We start from the raw sequence: 19,727 nt of genomic DNA on the forward strand, positions 1-19,727 counted from the left end.
AGGTCTGATCTCCAAAATATACAAAGAACTCAAGAAACTAGGCACTAAAACTCTAATTAACCCAATTAAAAAATGGGGTACTGAACTTAACAGAGAATTCACAACAGATGAAATTCGAATGGCCAGAAGACACTTAAGGTCATGCTCAACCTCCTTAGCGATCAGGGAAATGCAAATTAAAACCACTTTGAGATACCATCTTACACCGGTCAGAATAGCCAAACTCAAAAACACCAACGATAGCCTATGCTGGAGAGGATGTGGGGTGAGGGGAACACTCATCCATTGTTGGTGGGAATGCAAACTTGTGCAGCCACTGTGGAAATCAGTGTGGCGGTTTCTCAGGAAACTGGGAGTCAACCTCCCTCAGGACCCAGCAATACCACTCTTGGGAATATACCCTAAAGATTCCCTAACATACTACAAAAGCATTTGTTCAGCTATGTTCATAGCTGCACTATTTGTAATAGCCAGAACATGGAAACAACCTAGGTGCCCCTCAATAGAAGAATGGTTAAAAAAGGTGTGGAACATATATACATTAGAGTTTTACTCGGCAGTTAAAAACAATGACATCTTGAATTTTGCATGCAAATGGATGGAAATAGAAAACGCTTTACTGAGTGAGGTAAGCCAGACCCAAAATAGGAACACGGTATGTATTCACTCATAAGTGGATTCTAACCATAATTAAAGGTCTTTGAGCCTATTATTTGTGATCCTAGAGAAGCTAAATAAGAAGATGAACCTGATGAAGATTATTTAGCTATCCTCCAGGAGGTAGGAAATAGACAAGAGTCCCAGGTAACCTCGGGTGCATGGGGGGGTGGGAGGGTCGATGGAGGGGGAGAGGGCTAGAGAGAAGGGAGTAGGGGAGGAACGGGGAAAGCTTGGTGGCCGGGGATGGGGGGGGAGGGAGGTAGGATGAATATGGGATCAGGGAACAATATATTTCAACTAAGGGAGCCATTTTAGGGTTTACAGGAGACTTGATTATATATGGGATCCCAGGTCCAAAGAGAAATCCCCCAGATTGTTCTCTGGACAGAGGAGAGGGTGCCTGAATCGGCCGTGGCCCATGACCATACTGATGTATATTTTGCTTATCACCATAGATCCTTCGTCTGGCGAAGGACAGCTATGCAGTCGGAGACCCACATTGGAGCAACGGATTGAGCCCCCCGAGGTCCGGAGGAGGAGCGGAAGGAGGAGGAACATGAAAGACGAAATCAGTACTGCGAGGGATGCTATCACCCACTGATACAAGGGAACGGATCTGATGAGAATTTACCAGGGCCAGTCTGTCTGGGACTGAACGAGGACGTGATCTAGCCAGATTCTCGGAATTTGGCCGGATTCTCTGACTGTGGCTGGCCTGGGGTCTTTCTGAAATGCCATTGACTATGACACTGGGACCTGTTTCCTCTGCATATGCTGGATTTTGGGGATCCAGTCTGTTTGGACGCTCGCCTTCCTGGACCTGGAGGGAGGGGGAGGGAGCTGCAGCTTCCCACAGGGCAGGAAACCCTGACTGCCCTGGGGGACGGAGGGGAAGGAGGGGGGGAGTGGGGGGAGTGGGAGGGTGTTGGGAGGGGGGGCGGAAATGGAAACTTTTATAATTTAATAAAATTTACTAAAAAAAAAAAAAAAGTTCATTAGGACTAATAGAACCTACTTCTGCTCTTTATTACTGCACAGGATGTGATACTATCGGCAGAGATGAGAAGAAGTGACGCTATATTGACCTCAGGGACTAGACGTAATGAGATGATTGATTTTTTTCAGTGTTTCCTTTTAAATATCATCACTGAGACACCCTTTGGTTTCTTTTCAGATGACCATTTGCTCACAACCTGAACTAAAGTGATGAAAAGGATGAACAATGTCACAGAATTCATTCTCCTGGGCTTGACTCAAGACCCAGATCTGAAGAAACTCTTATTTATTGTATGCTTAATAATCTATTTGATCACACTGGCAGGTAACACACTCATCTCAGTCACCATCTTCATCAGCCCGGCCCTGGCTATTCCCATGCATTTTTTTCTGTCCTACTTGTCCATCATAGATGGTTTCTACTCTTCTTCCATAGCACCTAAAATGATCTATGACTTGATCTCCGAGAAGAGCAGCATATCCTTCAATGGCTGCATGACTCAGCTTTTTGCTGAGTATTTTTTCGCAGGAGCTGAAATCATCTTGCTGATTGCCATGGCCTATGATCACTATGTAGCCATCTGCAAGCCCTTGCATTTTATGACCATCATGAACCGTTCTGTGTGTGTTTCCTTGGTGGTAGCATCTGGAATTGTGGGATTTGTTCATGGAATGATACAGACTACATTTATAGCCCAGTTACCCTTCTGTGGCCCCAATACCATTAATCACTTTATATGTGATTTAATACCAATCCTGGAGTTGACCTGCACTGACACTCACATTATAGGGCCCCTGATTCCTGCCAACAGTGGGTCAATGTGTTTACTTATTTTCTGTATACTTATTGCTTCCTATATAGTCATCCTTCACTCCCTGGGGAAACACAGTTCAGAAGGACGTCACAAAGCTGTATCTACGTGTGCTTCTCATGCCTGTGTTGTTTTCTCATTCTTTATATCTTGCTCATACCTGTATGTAAGACCAATGACCTCCTTTCCCATTGACAAAATTTGAGTGTGTTTTACAGCCTAGTAACACCACTGTTGAACCCTTTAATCTATACCCTCAGAAATGAAGATACCAAAAAAGTTATTAAGAAACTCCTGGGTCAAATAAGGACACATTATGGTTAAAGAAGTTTAGTGATTTTTCTATATTTATATAGTAATATCTAGAAATGTTTCAAGTGGATTTCTTTTTCCTAAGTGACTTTAATTGATAATGCCTATTATACTCTGCATCAGAATTTACAAATGGATGATTTCTGTACTAAAGAAATAGGAACAGTGTAATAATACATGTAGATAATGTATATGAAAATCCCAGAATGATAAGGATTTCGATGACATCAAAAATTTATCATCTCTTTGTGTTTAGAATCTTTAAATTCTGTTCCATTTTGTATAATATAAAATAAATTATTATGTATTATTGTCACCCTAGTCTGCTTATAATGTACTTCTATCAAACCATATTTAGTAATATGTTACTCCAGCTCCTGTTGTTCCTTCTCTTTCTCAGTTTCAGTTTGTAGTGACCTTTACTCTGTTCTCAACTTCAGTGAGGTCAAACAAATGACAACAAATGCTGGTGAGAAATCAGTTAGGGTTTAAAAAATTTTTAAAATTGAACAATATGACCCAATTATAACCCCTCTGAGTATTCACAGAGATATCTGTACATTTGTGTTAGTTGCTGCTCTATTCACACTAGTTAAGAAACAGGATTAACCAAGATGATTATTCATTGATGAATGGATAATAAATAATGTGACAATATACATAATGGAATTTTATTCCACACTAAAGAAACATGAAAATAAGCAATATTTATATAAATAGTTGATTCTAAAAATATTATACTGAATGAGATAACCCAGGTCCAGATTGAACAAATAATGCATGTTCTCTTACACATGAGATCCTAGTTTGAAAGTTTGCTTTTCTGTATTAAGTTAAAATCTCTTAGATATATCTCTGAAAGCAAGAAAAGAAACGAAAAAGGTGTGAAGAAAAGAGAGGATATAGGGAGCAGAAATAGTAGAACACACATGCTGTAAATGTAAACTTTTAGATACTAGAGATTGAAATGTTTAAATGGGGCAGGGATGGAAGAAAGTGAGTGTGATGGAGAAGGTTGAACAAAAACTAAGAATGTAGGAAAAACCATATGGAAGTCTCTGACTTTATAAACTAACTAAAAGGCTCTGAGTAGCTGACCTGAGTCAAAGTCACTATTGGTTAATATTTGCTTAATTTTATTTGTATTTTTAAATTTCTTTATTTTTTGAGAATATAAAACAATTACATCATTGTTCCCACTCTTCCCTCCCTCTGATCCTTCCTGTGTATCCCTTCTTGCTCTCTTTCAAATTTATGACCTCTTTTTTGTTAATAATTGTTTTTACATACACATATGTATACACACACATATACATATATACAAACTATATAATAAAGAATTGGTAGAAAGATTATAAGAGTCAAAGTATCAGGGAGTTTGCTCTGAGATTGTCTCTATGGAGTTCCTCATCATGATCATGACCCTCTTGCTCATATAATAATCCCTCCTGTCTCTTTTCCATTGGGCTTTCAGAGCTCAGCCTGGTGCTTGGCTGTGGCTCTCTGCATTAGCTTCTGTCAGTTACTGGATGAAGGCACTATCATGACAGGATATTTACGAATATGATTACAAGGCTTCTTTTGGGGTGCCAATTAAGATGCCCTCTCCACTACTGCTAGGAGTCTTAAAAGAGCTACAGGATTTTGCAGCTAAAGCTGAGTCAGGAAGCCTCTCTTAGATGAGAGTGCTTGCTTGCCTCTAGCAAGCAGAGCAGACCCAAGAAATTGCTGCTACCAAGAAAACATGCTTTACTCTATTCTATCCCAAGTTTTCTCACGCTTTCTGGGGATTCAGTTATCCACGTCTGGGCACCATATGTCACATGACAGCCTGGCTTGTTGGGGTATCTGTCCCGCTGGTACCCCACAGCCGGCAAGTCCCAGAGAAAATCAATCACACAGAGATGTCTATAAGTTATAAAACTGGCCCATTAGGTCAGGCTACTTATTAGCTCTTATAACTTATGTTACCCCATTATCCTTATCTACATTAGCCACATGGCTCCGTACCTTTCTCAGCTGGGCAAGTTCCATGCTGCCTCTTTGGTGGTCTGCACAGGAGTGGCAGAGGGAGCTTCTGCTTTTAGAATACTCCCAGTCTCTTTGCTCCACCCCTACTTCCTGTCTGGCTTTCCCGCCTATACTGCCTGCCTGGGCAATCAGCGTTTTATTAAAATATGATTGACAGAATACAGACAATTCTCCCACAGATGAAGAAGCAAGGAGGGAAATCAGAGAAACTTCACCTTTCACGATAGCCACAAATAGCATAAAATATCTTGGGATAACTCTGACCAAGGACGTGAAAGACCTATTTGACAAGAACTTTAAGTCTTTGAAGAAAGAAATTAAGGAGGATACCAGAAAATGGAAAGACCTCCCCTGCTCTTGGATTGGGAGGATCAACATAGTAAAAATGGCAATTCTACCAAAAGCAATCTATAGATTCAATGCAATCCCCATCAAAATCCCATCAAACTTCTTCACAGACATTGAGAGAATAATAATCAATTTTATATGGAAAAACAAAAAACCCAGGATAGCCAAAACAATCTTATATAATAAAGGAACTTCTGGAGGCTTTACCATCTCTGACTTCAAACTCTATTACACAGCTACAGTATTGAAAACAGCTTGGTACTGGCATAAGAACAGAGAAGTCGACCTATGGAATCGAAAGGAAGACCCAGATATTAACCCACAAACCTATGAACACTTGATTTTCGACAAGGGAGCTAAAGGTATGCAATGGAAGAAGGAAAGCATCTATAACAAATGGTGCTGACATAACTGGTTGTCAACCTGTAGAAGAATGAAAGTAGATCCATATCTATCACCATGCACAAAACTCAAGTCCAAATGGATTAAAGACATCAACATTAATCTGACCACTTTGAACCAGATAGAAGAGAAAGTGGGAAGTAGTCTACAAGACATAGGCACAGGAGACCAATTCCTAGGTAGAACCCCAGTAGCACAGACAATAAGAGAATCAATGAATAAATGGGACCTCCTGAAACTGAGAAGCTTCTGTAAAGCAAAGGACACTGTCAGTAAGACAAAAAGACTATCTTCTGACTGGGAGAAGGTCTTCACTAACCCCTCATCAGACAAAGGTCTGATCTCCAAAATATACAAAGAACTCAAGAAACTAGACACTAAAACTCTAATTAACCCAATTAAAAAATGGGGTGCTGATCTGAACAGAGAATTCTCAACAGAAGAATTTCGAATGGCCAAAAGACACTTAAGGTCATGCTCAACATCCTTAGTGATCAGGGAAATGCAAATCAAAACAACTATGAGATACCATTTTACATCGGTCAGATTAGCTAAAGTCAAAAACACCAATGATAGCCTATGCTGGAGAGGATGTGGAGTGAGGGGTACTCTCATCCATTGTTGGTGGGAATGCAAACTTGTGCAGCCACTGTGGAAATTAGTGTGACGGTTTCTCAGGAAACTGGGAGTCAACCTCCCTCAAGACCCAGCAATTCCACTCTTGGGAATATACCCAAGAGATGCCCTATCATACCACAAAAGCATTTGTTCAACTATGTTCATAGCAGCACTCTTTGTAATAGCCAGAACATGGAAACAACCTAGGTGCCCCTCAATAGAAGAATGGTTAAAAAGGGTGTGGAACATATATACATTAGAGTTTTACTCAGCGGTAAAAAACAATGACATCTTGAATTTTGCATGCAAATGGATGGACATAGAAAACGCTTTACTGAGTGAGGTAACCCAGACCCAAAAAGAGGAATATGGTATGTATTCACTCATAAGTGGATTCTAACCATAATTAAAGGTCTTTGAGCCTATTATTCGTGATCCTAGAGAAGCTAAATAAGAAGGTGAACCTGAAGAAAATCATGTAGTTATCCTCCTGGAGATAGGAAGTAGACAAGAGTGCCAGGCAACCTCGGGTGCATGGGGGGGTGTTGTTGGAAGGGGAGAGGGTTAGAGAGAAGGGAGTAGGGGAAGAATGGTGAAAGCTCGGGTGATTGGGATGGGGGGGAGGGAGGAAGGATGGATATGGGATCAGGGAAGTATATATCTCAACTAAGGGAGTCATTTTAGGGTCTACAAGAGACTTGATTATAAAGGGGATCCCAGGTACAAGGAGAGATCCCCAGATTGTTCTCTGAACAGAGAAGAGGGTGTCTGAACCGGCCTTGGCCCATAACCATACTGATGAATATTTTGCATATCACCATAGAACCTTCATCTGGAGATGGATGGAGATAGAGACAGAGACCCACATTGGAACACTGGACTTAACTCCCTAGGTCCAAACGAGAAGCAGAAAGAAAGAGAACGTGAGCAAAGAAGGCAAGACCAGAGTTAATCTTCACCCGTTGATGGATGGAGATTGAGACAGAGACCCACATTGGAGCACTGGACTGAGCCCCCAAGGTTTAAATGAGGAGCAGAAGGAGGGAGAACATGAACAAGAAAGGCAGGACCGTGAGGAGTGCGTTCACCCACTGATACAAGGGGACTGATCTAATGAGAGATCACCAAGGCCAGTTGGACTAGGATTGAACGAGCACGTGATCCAACCAGATTCTCTGAATATGGCCGGATTCTCTGAATGTGGTTGGCACGGGGTCTTTCTGAAAAGCCATTGACAATGACACTGGGACTTGTTTCCTCTGCATATACTGGATTTTTGGGATCCAGTCTGTTTGGATGCTCACCTTTCTGGACCTGGAGGGAGGGGGGAGGAACTTGAACTTCCCACAGGGCAGGAAACCCTGACTGCTCTTAGGGATGGAGAGGGAGGAGGAGAGGAAGTGGGAGGAGTGGGAGGGTGTTGGAAGGAGGGGCGGAAATGGAAACTTTTATAAATTAATAAACTTTTATAAATAAAAAAAGAATAAACTCAACAAAAGCAGAGACTTTATTCTCTGTTGCTGGTGCCTTGCCTAAGGTGTAGCCCATTAAATATCTCAAAAAGGATTTTCAAAAAAACCTCGCTGAATCCATACTAAAACTATTATTATTTTATACATCTTTAAACTGTTAATGGGGGTAAAATACGTACACATACCATAAAGTCAGCGTTCTACCCTACATCCCTTCACAGTTCTGTAGAGTTAGCACTTCAGGGTTTTGCCTATCCTGCATACCCAGTCCCACAGTTCTCATACTAATGTTATGTTTTTCTCTCCTTTGAGCCAGACTGCAATCAAATATTTGTTTATTATTCATTCTGAAAGGAGTCATTGCTGGCCTATTCATATTTTAAGTCACATTTCTTTTCACCTTCACAGTAAAGTAAGGTGAAACATGTTTCCTTAGCCTAATGTTTTTCTTCGGTGACTTCTGCGTTTGGATAATGATTGGCTCTGTGACTTGAATACAGTACCTTCCCAGTGATGAACCGGGAACCAGACACCTGGAGGACACCTCCTACCCTTCCAATCTACCTAGAAAAAGGTTCTAGTGAGAACTGTTGTATTAGAAATGTCTATCAAAGCATCGGTTTGGAATCAGCCTTCAGAAGTGAGGCGGCCATGCCTGGAATTGTTGGATTCTGGAGGATGAGCCAGCCAGCGTCAAGAAGCAGAGCGGAGGGGAGCCGTGCTACAAACTGGCACACGTGGTGAGGGTCACAGGAGTCCCTTCTCTGTGCAGTCTCTTTTCTCAAAATGTAAGGGTGTGTTTCACAGAGATTATTAGAGCTGATTGTACAGGCTTGAGGATGGAGAAAGAGGACATCTGTGAGACACAGCGGGCAGGGTGAGGTGGACCAATCAAGATGGTCCTTTCATGCTAATGCCTATGGAGAGATAATTAGCAAAAATGAAAGATGCGTTCATATTGCCATCGGTACAGAGCACAGCTCTGACCATGTGTGCAGAACCCTGAGAGGTCATCCATCTCCGCCTTGAGTGCTAGGAGATGAAAGACGTGCTTTTAGTTCTATACCACAGTATTAATTCATTTAAATAAACCAAGGCGTTCAAACTAGCAGAGCATCTAAGACTCTAACTCAGATCAGCGGAAGTATCACAAAAGGACAGATGTAGCAGTCTCACACACGGAGTCGAAAAGCCATTACCAGCCCCACTTACAAGAGCTTTGTGTGCTACAAAACATCCGTAAGTGGAAAAAGAATGTCCAATGACTGACAATTTCTGAAGTCATCCTAAATAATTTTGTGGCCCAGGCAACTTAAATTGCACGAACAAATCAGCATCTGTGCTTAACAATATAGCCACCCTACCACAAAAACTGTGAACAATCAAGTAACACCGTAGCAATATAGTCCTACTACAACACCTACAGACAACTGAATAATGCCTCAACAATATAGACGCCCCACCACAGTAACTCCAGACAATCGAACCACACCTTAACCACACACACAGGAAGTATGTGTGGCTCACTAAGAGAAAAGGCCAAGCTCTGCTGCCTAGGTGCGGGTGACTGTTACTGAATTCTTCACTCCTACAAAACATCCAACCACAGTTTCCCCTCCCTTCGCTCCTCCCAGTCCCCCACACCAGCAGATCCAAGCCTCCTCCTTTTGCACTTTTAATCCTTTCCTTCCTACAGTAGACAGCCCAGACTATTGATGCAACACCAGAAGAGACCACTTGGGGTCAATATAGTAACTTTTTTGTCTCCTGTAACTATACCAGTTTCCTTGGTGACAAAAGATAACTGTGTCTTCCAAATTTGAAACCGCATTTTAATACATAGAAGGGAAATGGCTGTATTTCATTTTAAGCTTACAATGCATAAATCACAACAGACAAATGCAGGTCAGGTTTTCTCCTGAAGGGAACAGAAGTCTGACTTCCTTGAGCAGTTTTTACCTGCTTAGCACAGCTGAAGGTATTTTATACTTAAAATTTGTCACAGCCTCAGAGACAGATAGCAAGGAATAAGAAAATTGTTAATAGAAATGTTTTTTTAAAAAAGACAAATGCATGCTAAGCTTCAAATGTACTAATGAAAGCATGTTTTGTTTCTATACTCTAAGTTAAAATGGAAAACTGATTTGCCTTCCCCTCTGAGAATGTTTTCTGTAAGGAGCACTAAAACAATCAGTTTGGGTGGGGTGTTCATGTGTTTACACATCACTTTGTAAAGTATTTCTCTTTCTCTTTTTCTTTTCTTTTTTTCTGCTACTGAATCTTTTTCAAAGTTTAATGAGTGACGGCCCTATTCCGAACCATTTCTCTCCCTGTGTCGGCTGAATTTTGGCTGTTGCATCAAATCCTAAGGATTTGCTTTCTATTTAAATGAAGAACACATAAAATCTCTTCCTTTAGGGTTTCAAGTGTGTTTAGCAAGTAAATCTTTCTGTTTTGCTTTTCTCACCTCCTCCTTTAGCGATATTAGTTGATTTTTTTAAAAAAAATGTCTTAATCTTCTTCCCATCAGTAGCGGCTATTTCACGACACAATGACAGGAAGCTGAGCTCAGCTTTGCTGTCAAACTGCAGGGATGAACATTTAGAATTACATGTCTAAACTTGCTAGGTGCTAAGAAAGTTTAGGGTGTTTGCAGAGCATGCTGCCTCAATTCCTGGGTCCATTAGCCAAAGGTCCTCCTTAGCGGTCCTTACTCAATGGAGGAGGAGAGTGAAGAAGGAATCAGAATCCTCGCTCTTCCGTCACTGATCGTCTTTCTCAGTTAGCCTGTCAGGGTTTCGGTTTCTGGTTTTGCTTGTTTGTTTTGGTTGGTTGTGTTTTGTAGAAGGCCGCAACCACACTCTCCACCATAGATGGCGCTGCACCGCCAGGTGAGCTAGAAAGCTCACACGTGTTGGTATTTTTCCACTACTCCCAAGGTATCACCTGGGACTGGGAGCAGTTGACCAATCAAAGAGTGACACGTCCAAAGCAGGGTCTGTTTCCTATATAAGGGATGGGTTCCATCTTATCTGGGTCTCCGCCATGTGGCTTATGCTCTAGCTCCCAAGAGACATAAAGCTTTTCTGCAGAAGGATCCTATGTGTACCGCGTGGTTCTTGCTGGCGAGATGGTAGCGCGGGACATCTGGTGCCATACCCGGGAGGAAGAAAAAGAAGAACTTTGCACCGCCGGAGACCCCTTGGACACAAGGAGGATTCAGAACTGCAGGCATGCGTGCTCAGAGAGGTACGTTCTAAAGTCCAGAGAGCATATCAGAAACTGAGCAGCAGTGGGAGGTTGTGCGCGCACCCAGATAAGTTAAAAAATGACCCTCCGGTAAAGAATGGGGGAGACAGAAAAGAAAATAAGTTAAAAAGGACCCCCCCAGTGATTCTAGAAAGTAAAAATGGGGGAGAAGGCTGATTTATAAGGTCAAAAGCTTTATGTTATGTTATGTGTGTTGTCTTTTGTGTACCGGATAGGAGAAAGATATTCAAATTTAGAAACTGCTAAGGATATTATGTTTTGGGAAAGAGGTTCTGTTTTCGTCTCCACAGAAAAGGAGAGCCTAAGTATGTGCTTGAGATCCACGTGGTTTGAATCACCGAGACCTCCTGAAATGTTGTAGTGTATACCCCTGAAATTCAGCGGCCCAATAACAGCAGGAAGCAGCCAGAGACTAACGACGCCCAAATTCCCTAAAAGATTAAATGAGGTCCTTTCAGTGATTACAGATCTGCAAGCCTGCTTCTCTGAGTTCCACTTTGCTCCGTACACTGGTTTGGGCTCAGAGTGGGTGCAGCTGCGGCTGGAGCGGAGCTTTGCTCTGTGGCTATCGTGGGGAGCACGTTGCGCCGGCTCAATTGGTGCGGCTCGGTTGGTGCCTGGCCTGGAGGATGTCACAGCAGTGCCACAGGCAGCCGGGCCAGAAGGCTTACAATGTACCTAAAACTGTGCTGGTCTCTGAGGGTAAAATGGCTCTGGTTCCATTTGGCTATGCTAAACGATGCTGACTTCAGGCAGGGCTGGTCGTATTTATCATAATAAAAGCGCAATTAAGGTTTAGACGCAGTAAACAGGCAGTACCGTATTACATCTACATAGTGCGACTTAAGTTTTTAAGAACTGCTTAGCATTTTAAGAACTCAAGTCCTCCTGAAAGATTGCTGTGTATACGCTTGGCTTGTCTGGTGTTTCAGGATCCGCAGGGAGGTGAATGCGAAGGGCCCTTGGATTTTGGGGTGATTGGGTAGTTGGCTGGATCTGTGAGAGTTTACAGCCGCTTTTGCTGTGGCACAGATGTTGAGAGTTTGCTAGTAGGGAAGCGGCCCTGTTCGCCGCCTCTCCCATCGGCCCCTTGAGCCGCAGAGGCTCTGGCACGGACCTTGAGATGTTGCTGCCTGTGCCGCCTCGGTCTGAGTGTCGGCTCCCGCCACACTCCGCCACCAACACAGCCTCAGACCTCAGAGAACGAGGCTAGCCCCGCGGGGAAGGCAGGGGCGCCTGGGGGTGGAGCCGCCACTTCTTGGCTTGGGACACAGGGAGCTGCGCAGTGAGCAGGCCCAGGGCCGCACACAGCCCTTGGATGGCGGGCGGGCTCTGGAACCCAAGGCCACCGTACCGGCAAGGAATACAGGAGCCAATAAATCTTAAACCTTATATCAACAAACAGGGCCTGGGTTTTTCCTAGGCGCCACTGGGGCAGCACGGCCCATACCGTAAAAAACAGAGACCCCCATATGGGTTCCCCAATGGCCACGTCATCTTAGGACTCCAGGCTGGAAACAGAAAAACGGTTTTCTCATATTTTTGAAACAATAATCTCATCTGTGCCAGATTTAAAATGGTTTAATTCTAAGGCCTACTATAATGACACAGACAAACAAGATTGCTCTTTAAAACAGAGACCTATAGGTCTCTAAGTTCAAGACCAGCCTACTTCCAGTACTGACTATGCTAAATTTTTACACTGAGTTTTTTAATACTCTTAAATGTTATTTTGGGAGAAGAGTTTGTTTATGTTTTTTTCTAGAAATGCTGACATACATCTACTGACATTCATGCTATGGATTCATCTGTCCAGAGGCCTGAGGACAAAGCCTCTGCTATGGAGCTGTCTGGCCTGATTGCTGCGGAGCTGGCGGGTTCCTGAGGGATGGTCCAGCTCCGGCCCTTGGTCTGTCAGTTATTGCTGTGCTGTTGTTGCTGTACATTGCAATGTTATTGTTGCTGTGCCATTGCTATGCTGCTGGATTTCCCCTTGATTTGTCAGTTGTTACTTGCTATCAGTTTCCCTTATCCTGTCAATTATTTCTGCTAAACACTATGGGTATCTTCAAGACAGGTTACAAAATGCCATGGTTATTTAAATTAAAAATTGGATAAATATCTATTTAAATAAAAAGGGGGGGAATAATATAGGAACTGCCCCCGATGCTCTGTTCATTATACATTTTTTAAATGGCAGCACAGCCTATACCATAAAAAACAGAGACCCTCAATCAATTATCTACCACAGTGACTACAGCCCTGGATCAGCAGACTACCATAGATACATCTATTAGAGGTGGAATAATGGTTCTTAATTAAATAATTGACCTAGTACAAGAACAGGTGGATATCTTATGACAGCTTGCCCAATTGGACTGTGAATGGAAAACTCCAGCCTTATGTGTGACCAGTATACCATATGAGAACTTTATAAAAGTGGCTAACTTGTCCCGAGAATTGTCTTTGTATCTTGCAGGAGAATTTTGATGATTTGCTGTCCTCCTTGAGATGGTCCATCATGACAATCAACTCCACGCGAGTGGACATAAGCTTGGCCAAAGAATTCCAGTCCTGGATTGTGTCCTTCATCTCCTACTTCAAAGAATGGGTGGGGGTTGGAATGTTTGGAATGGTCCTGCTATGGAATAGTGTTTCTCCTCTGGATGGTCTGCTGACTCAAATCCCAAAGCCATAGGGATAAAGTGGTTTTTGCTCAGCGCTGGCTGCCCTAGAACAGGGAGCCTCTTCTGATATATGGTTATCTATGTTAAAGCAGTAAGGTTTAAGCCAACCAGCTCCTGCACCCCTAGGACTGTGGTCCATTGCACAGGGTGGAGTGCTTGGCTTAGCTAGCCCTGAAGGTTGTGGAGCTGAAAAGCATCGCACAGAGAATGGCCCTCTCTGAGAGATAAGTCGCTCTGCATAAGGGTTTCCTGCCGTATGTTCCCTTTCCCAGAAAATTGGCAGAGGGCAGGCCGGATAGGTTCCAGGTGTCATGAGCCTAGGGACAGATTCCATGTAAGCCCATTTTAATGTTTTCATTTTGGGAAGTGCGACCTCTATCTTTACCTTCCTAGGGAGTTGCCTTTCTGCAAAGAAGTAAAATTAGGGGGAGATGTAGAAGGCCGCAACCACACTCTCCACCATAGATGGCGCTGCACCGCCAGGTGAGCTAGAAAGCTCACACGTGTTGGTATTTTTCCACTACTCCCAAGGTATCACCTGGGACTGGGAGCAGTTGACCAATCAAAGAGTGACACGTCCAAAGCAGGGTCTGTTTTCTATATAAGGGATGGGTTCCATCTTATCTGGGTCTCCGCCATGTGGCTTATGCTCTAGCTCCCAAGAGACATAAAGCTTTTCTGCAGAAGGATCCTATGTGTACCGCGTGGTTCTTGCTGGCGAGATGGTAGCGCGGGACAGTGTTTGCTTGTTTGGTTTTTGGTTTCTTTCTTTCTTTGGCTTTTCAAGACAGAATTTCCCTGTGAAACAGTCTTGGCTGTTCTGGAACTTTCTCTATAGACCAGGCTGGGCTCGAACTCACAGAGATCCACCTGCCTCTACCTCACGAGGGCTGGGATTAAAGGTGCCAGCCATGACTATCTGGTGCCTGTTAAGTTTTTAAATGTACCATGACTGGAAAGAGTAGGGAAGAGGTAATGAGAGGCTGATCAAGGCACCAAGTTCTAGTAAGCAACGGGAACCTGGGGGGGGGGGCTATAGAACAGCGCTGTGGCCACAGATACCCCACAATGACTGCACACTTTAAAGGCGAGAGGACAAGACTCTGAGCCAAGGATGGCGACTCACATCTGCCTGCAACACCTGCCTTTGGAGGAAGATACAGGAAACCTGTCTCAAGGTCCAGGCCAGACAGCCTCAGAAGAGACACTGACTCAAGGAACAAAACAAAGTTTAAATAAAAATTTAAAAAAAAAAAAGATAGAGATGCAATTGTCTCGTGGAGCCTCTTTCCTGTGAATTCGACCATTGGAGTCACCATAGGGCTGTCTATGCTGGTGGCCTTTCTTGTCATGAGTCATGCTCTTCTGGCTCTGGGTACTGAGAAGTTTTAAATTGTTTCTAGTGGGCACAGCAACTGAACTTTGGAAGTGTGTGTAGAGTTAGGGACCAGACCCAACACTTTCTCTTCTCCAGCGTTGTCTCCGCCTTGTTACTATATTTCTAGTGCTTTAGTCTCCCGGTTCTTCACCGCTGGAGGACTGTGTGCCTTTCCTCAGGGTTTTAGCTGCCTATATGAATGACTGCTTGTCCTTGGGCCCAAAGTCAAAAGTCAAAAACCTCCTGTTTCCAGCCCACCTTCAAATTATTGCCTCCCTTCCAGTTTCTGTTCTCTTTCCTTTTCTCTCCAGTGGTTGTTTCGGATGTTCTCTGCCGCTCATGGGTTTCTGCTAGAAAGGTTGTTTTTGGGAGCCTATCTCAGAGACCCTGATGAGGAAGCAAAAAGAATGCTGGTTTTGTCTCTTTGCCGAGGGCATACTTGGCAAGGTCCCATCTGGGGATGAGGCCTGGGCCTTGAGGGAGTTAACCTGAGGGGACTGGAGTTGTCAATCCCAATGCAGCTGTGTGCTGGGTCTGGGATGCTCTTGAGGTATCCTGTGTTCCTTTAGTGTAACAATGATTAGCCTTTGCCTACTTGGTCCCATTATGATAGCCTTCTGTCGGCTCTGTCTCATTTTGCCCTTGCGAACTGTATCTAAGATGCTGCACTTCTTAGTAATCTTGTTTAGCATAAGACATAGCTTGTACAAGGCTTACTGACCCCAGATTTTCCATCTTCTTTATTTTCTCATCCCCTGGTCCTTTCTCTCAGTAACCTGTCACTAGAGAGCATAAAATTTATACTTTAAGACAGAGATGTAATTGCCTCGTTGAGCCCCTTTCCTGTGAATTCGACCATTGGAGTCACTGTAGGGCTGTCTATGCTGGTCCAGGTCATGTTGTCAGCTGATCCATCCTGTTCTGTAGATGTGTTGAAGTCTCTGACCTATTAGAAAACGAAAGACACATCCAAAGAGCTCAGAGTCCTAGTTGCTCCTGTTATTGATTTTGAAAAAATAACTTTGTATTCATGTTGAATGCATTTTCTCATTTCTCAAGTTATTTCACTCTGGCTTCCCTTCCCCTACCTACAAACCCCAATTTGGTCTCAAATACAGCATTATGTTTACTTCTACTTCCTATTATTGTAATAAAATTCTATAAGCAAAAGCAATTTGGGGAGGAGAGAGTTCATTTGGTTTAGAGATGATCAGTAGTTAATCACTGAGGGAAGCTAGGGCAGGAACTCAAGGTAGGAACCTGAAGGCAGGAACTTATGCAGAGGCTATAGAAGAATGTTGTTTACTGGGTTGTTCCCCATGGCTTGCTTAGCCTGCTTCCTTGTACAGCCCAGGACCACCTGCCCAGGGGTGGCACTGCCACAGTGGGTTGTGCCTTCTCACATCAATCATTTATCAAGAAAATGTTCTATAGTTTTGCCCACAAGCCAATCTGATAGAGACATTTTCTCATTGAGAGTCTTTCTCTCCAGATGACCCTAGCTTGGGTCAAGTTGATGAAAACCTGCTATATAGGTGTCTCCATGGCTCTGAAGAGGCTCGCTTTACCTTGTAGGTACCCTTTCTTGAACCTCGTCCTTCCCCATGACCAATGGTCTATTTCAGTGTGAGCCAGTAACTTGGGCCATTCACATCATAGATTTACCGTCATTGTCTTTTGTTTTCTTCACTGTGGGGGTTTGCTTTGTTAGACGGGATAGATTTCTCTCTAGAGCTCCTCTGTACAACCATTCTCCTGAAATTTGTACTTTGCTATGTTTTCAAGACTGAGACTCTCTTGCTCCTTTGTGCATACTATTCCTTCTGTAGGCCATAAATCACCTTGGTCTGTGCTTATGTTGAAATATTCTTATTTTCTGTCAATTTTAAAAGATGGGTTTGCTAGGTAGAGTAATCTTGTTTGGCAGTAATGTACTCGCAGGGATGGAAATACATCATTGCAACCACTCTTGGATCTTGAGGTTGCTGATGAGAGATTTGACATTATTTGAATGTTTTTATCTTTGTCGATAGATTAGAATTTTACTTACTGATTTCAGTGTTTCTGATTTGTATCATGACCTATTACAGGTTATTTCCTGTTACATCTACTTGAAATTCTAAACTCCCCCTCTGTTTAAATGCTGGTTCTGTCCTCTGTATATGGGAATGCAGAGTTCCTTGATACGGTGTCTTGTTTATTTTTCCTCGGAATAGCATTTGGATGCAACATTTTATGAATCTTTCTCCTTCCCTGCTCTTTCTTCTGCTGTCCTAAATCGATCTGTGACAGTTTCCACTGATTTGGTTGAGGGTTTTGTTGTTGCTGTTGTTATTTTGTTTTTGACTTATTGAGATTTTCATTTTCAAGATTATATTTCCAAAAAACCTAGATTTACTGGCTTAGCCTTATATCCAAGTTGCTGACTTTTTCATCCATCCAAACTGTTGATTCTCTGGCCCATTCCCAAGAGTGTTTCCTCGTTGCTAGCTTTACTTTCTAGAGCTTTGTTTAGTTAATTTGTCTGTTCATGTCATCTTTCAGGTGATTTTTGCTGTTTTTGTTTTTGTAGGTATATTTTAGTACAATATTCTTTATTAATTTTTGAGAATGTCATCCATGTACACAGTGTGTTTTGATGATATTTACTATCACTCTTCTCCCTAATTCCTCTTATGACCCCCTCCCAACTTCTATTTTTTTATTATTTTTATTGAGCTATATATTTTTCTCCCCTTCCCTTCCTATCTCTCCCCTCACCTTCTAGCCTCTACCATGGTCCCCATGCTCCCAGCTTACTCACGAGAGCTTGTCATTTTCTCTTGTCTTTTTCTCCTTCCCATGTAGATTAGATCCATATATGTCTCCATTAGTGTCCTCATTGTTGTCTAGGTTCTCTGGGGTTGTGAATTGTAGGCTGGCTTTTCTTTACTTTATGTCTAAGAGTCACTTATGAGTGAGTACATATGACATTCGTCTTTCTGGATCTGGATTACTTCACTCAGGATGATGTTTTCTAGATCCATCCATTTTCCCACAAATTTCAAGATGTCATTATTTTTTTCTGCTGTTTAGTACTCCATTGTGTAAATGTGCCACATTTTTCTTATCCATTCTTCGGTCGAGGGCCATTTAGGTTGCTTCCAGGTTCTGGCTATGACAAACAATGCTACTATGAACATAGTTGAGCGCATGTCCTTGAGGCACTATTGAGCATCCTTGGGATATTTACCCAAAAGTGGTATTACTGGGTCTTGAGGAATGTTGTTTCCTAATTTTCTGAAAAATTGCCACACTGATACCCAAAGAAGCTGTACCAGTTTGCATTCCCACCAGCAATGCAGAAACGTTCCCTTTAACCCACAACTTCTCCAGCATAAGTTGTCATCAATGTTTCTGATCTTGGCCATTCTTACAGGTGTAAGACGGAATCTCAGAGTTATTTTGATTTGCATTTCTCTAATGGCTAAGGATGTTTAGCATTTCCTTAAGTGTCTTTCAACCATTTTAGACTCCTCTGTTGAGAGTTCTTTGTTTATGTGTGTATCCCCCATTTTTAATTGGATTATGTGCACTTTTGGTGACCAATTTCTTGAATTCTTTGCATATTTTGGAGATCAGCTCTCTGTCCAGTATGGGGTTATGTAGTAACAGGCCACTTGTTGGTTCTGCCCAGCTAGCTTAGACCCAAAATAATCACACAGAAACTGTATTAATTAAATCACTGTTTGGCCAATTAGCTCTAGCTTCTTGTTGGCTAACTCTTACATCTTAATTTAACCCATTTCTATTAGTCTATATATCGCCACATGACTGTGGCTTACTGGGTAAAGTTTCCAGCATCTGTCTCTGGTGGCAGCTCCAAGGCTTCTCACTGACTCTGTCTTCTTTCTCCCAACATGCAATCTAGCTTTTCCCACCTAGTTCTGTTCTGCCCTTGCTGTAGGCTCAAAGCAGTTTTTTATTCATTAATGGTAATCACAGCACACAGAGTGGACTCCCACATCAGGGTTAGTGAAGATCTTTTGCCATTCTGTAGGCTGCTGGTTTGTCTTGTTGACTGTGTCCTTTGCTTTACAGAACCTTCTCAGTTTCAAGAGGTCCCATTTATTGTTTCTTTCAGTGTCTGTGCTACTGTGGTTATGTTTAGGAAGTGGTCTCCTGTGTCAATATGTTCAAGTGTACTTCCCACTTTCTCTTCTGTGAGGCTCAGTGTGATTGGTCTTATGTTGAGGTGTTTTATCCTTCTGATCTTGAGTTTTGTGCATGGACATAGATATGGATTTACATATTGATATCCAGTTATGCCAGCACCATTTGTTGAATATGTTTTTTTCCATTTTATATTTTTTGCTTTTTTGTCAAAAATCACGTGTTTGTAGGTGTGTGCCTTGATATCCCCAACTTTTATTTTTTTAATAGCTCACTAATTCCCGTGTGTGCTGCACATGTGTTCACGGATGTGGGACCATCCAAGAGAGCATGACCAAATGAATGGTAGGCAATTCTTATTGGCAGTTCTGTCCTTTTACTTTATAGGTTATTTTAAATTTGGCATCCAAGTAGCAAGGATTCTGAGTGCCAAGGTGTTGTGAAGTAAGACTCCTCTGCCTTCCCTCTAGAGCCGTGTCCTCCATGTCATCAGACTAGGCTGCTATTTTGAGCTCATTGATACTTTAAGCTCACAGTGTTATCAAGTGTTCATGACTGTCTATTTGGAGCTTTTACAAGCAAAGGAAAT

General features: G+C 42.6%; 1 pseudogene; it reads left to right on the top strand.

The window, feature by feature from the left end:
- The first annotated feature begins 1,869 nt into the window (after positions 1–1,869).
- LOC148121073 (olfactory receptor 4C45-like) lies at positions 1,870–2,792 on the top strand (annotated as a pseudogene).
- Positions 2,793–19,727: the final 16,935 nt, after the last annotated feature.

This window comes from Myodes glareolus, chromosome 8 (assembly GCF_982192425.1).
Source record: "Myodes glareolus chromosome 8, mMyoGla1.1, whole genome shotgun sequence".
NCBI classification, from domain to species: Eukaryota; Metazoa; Chordata; class Mammalia; order Rodentia; family Cricetidae; genus Myodes; species Myodes glareolus.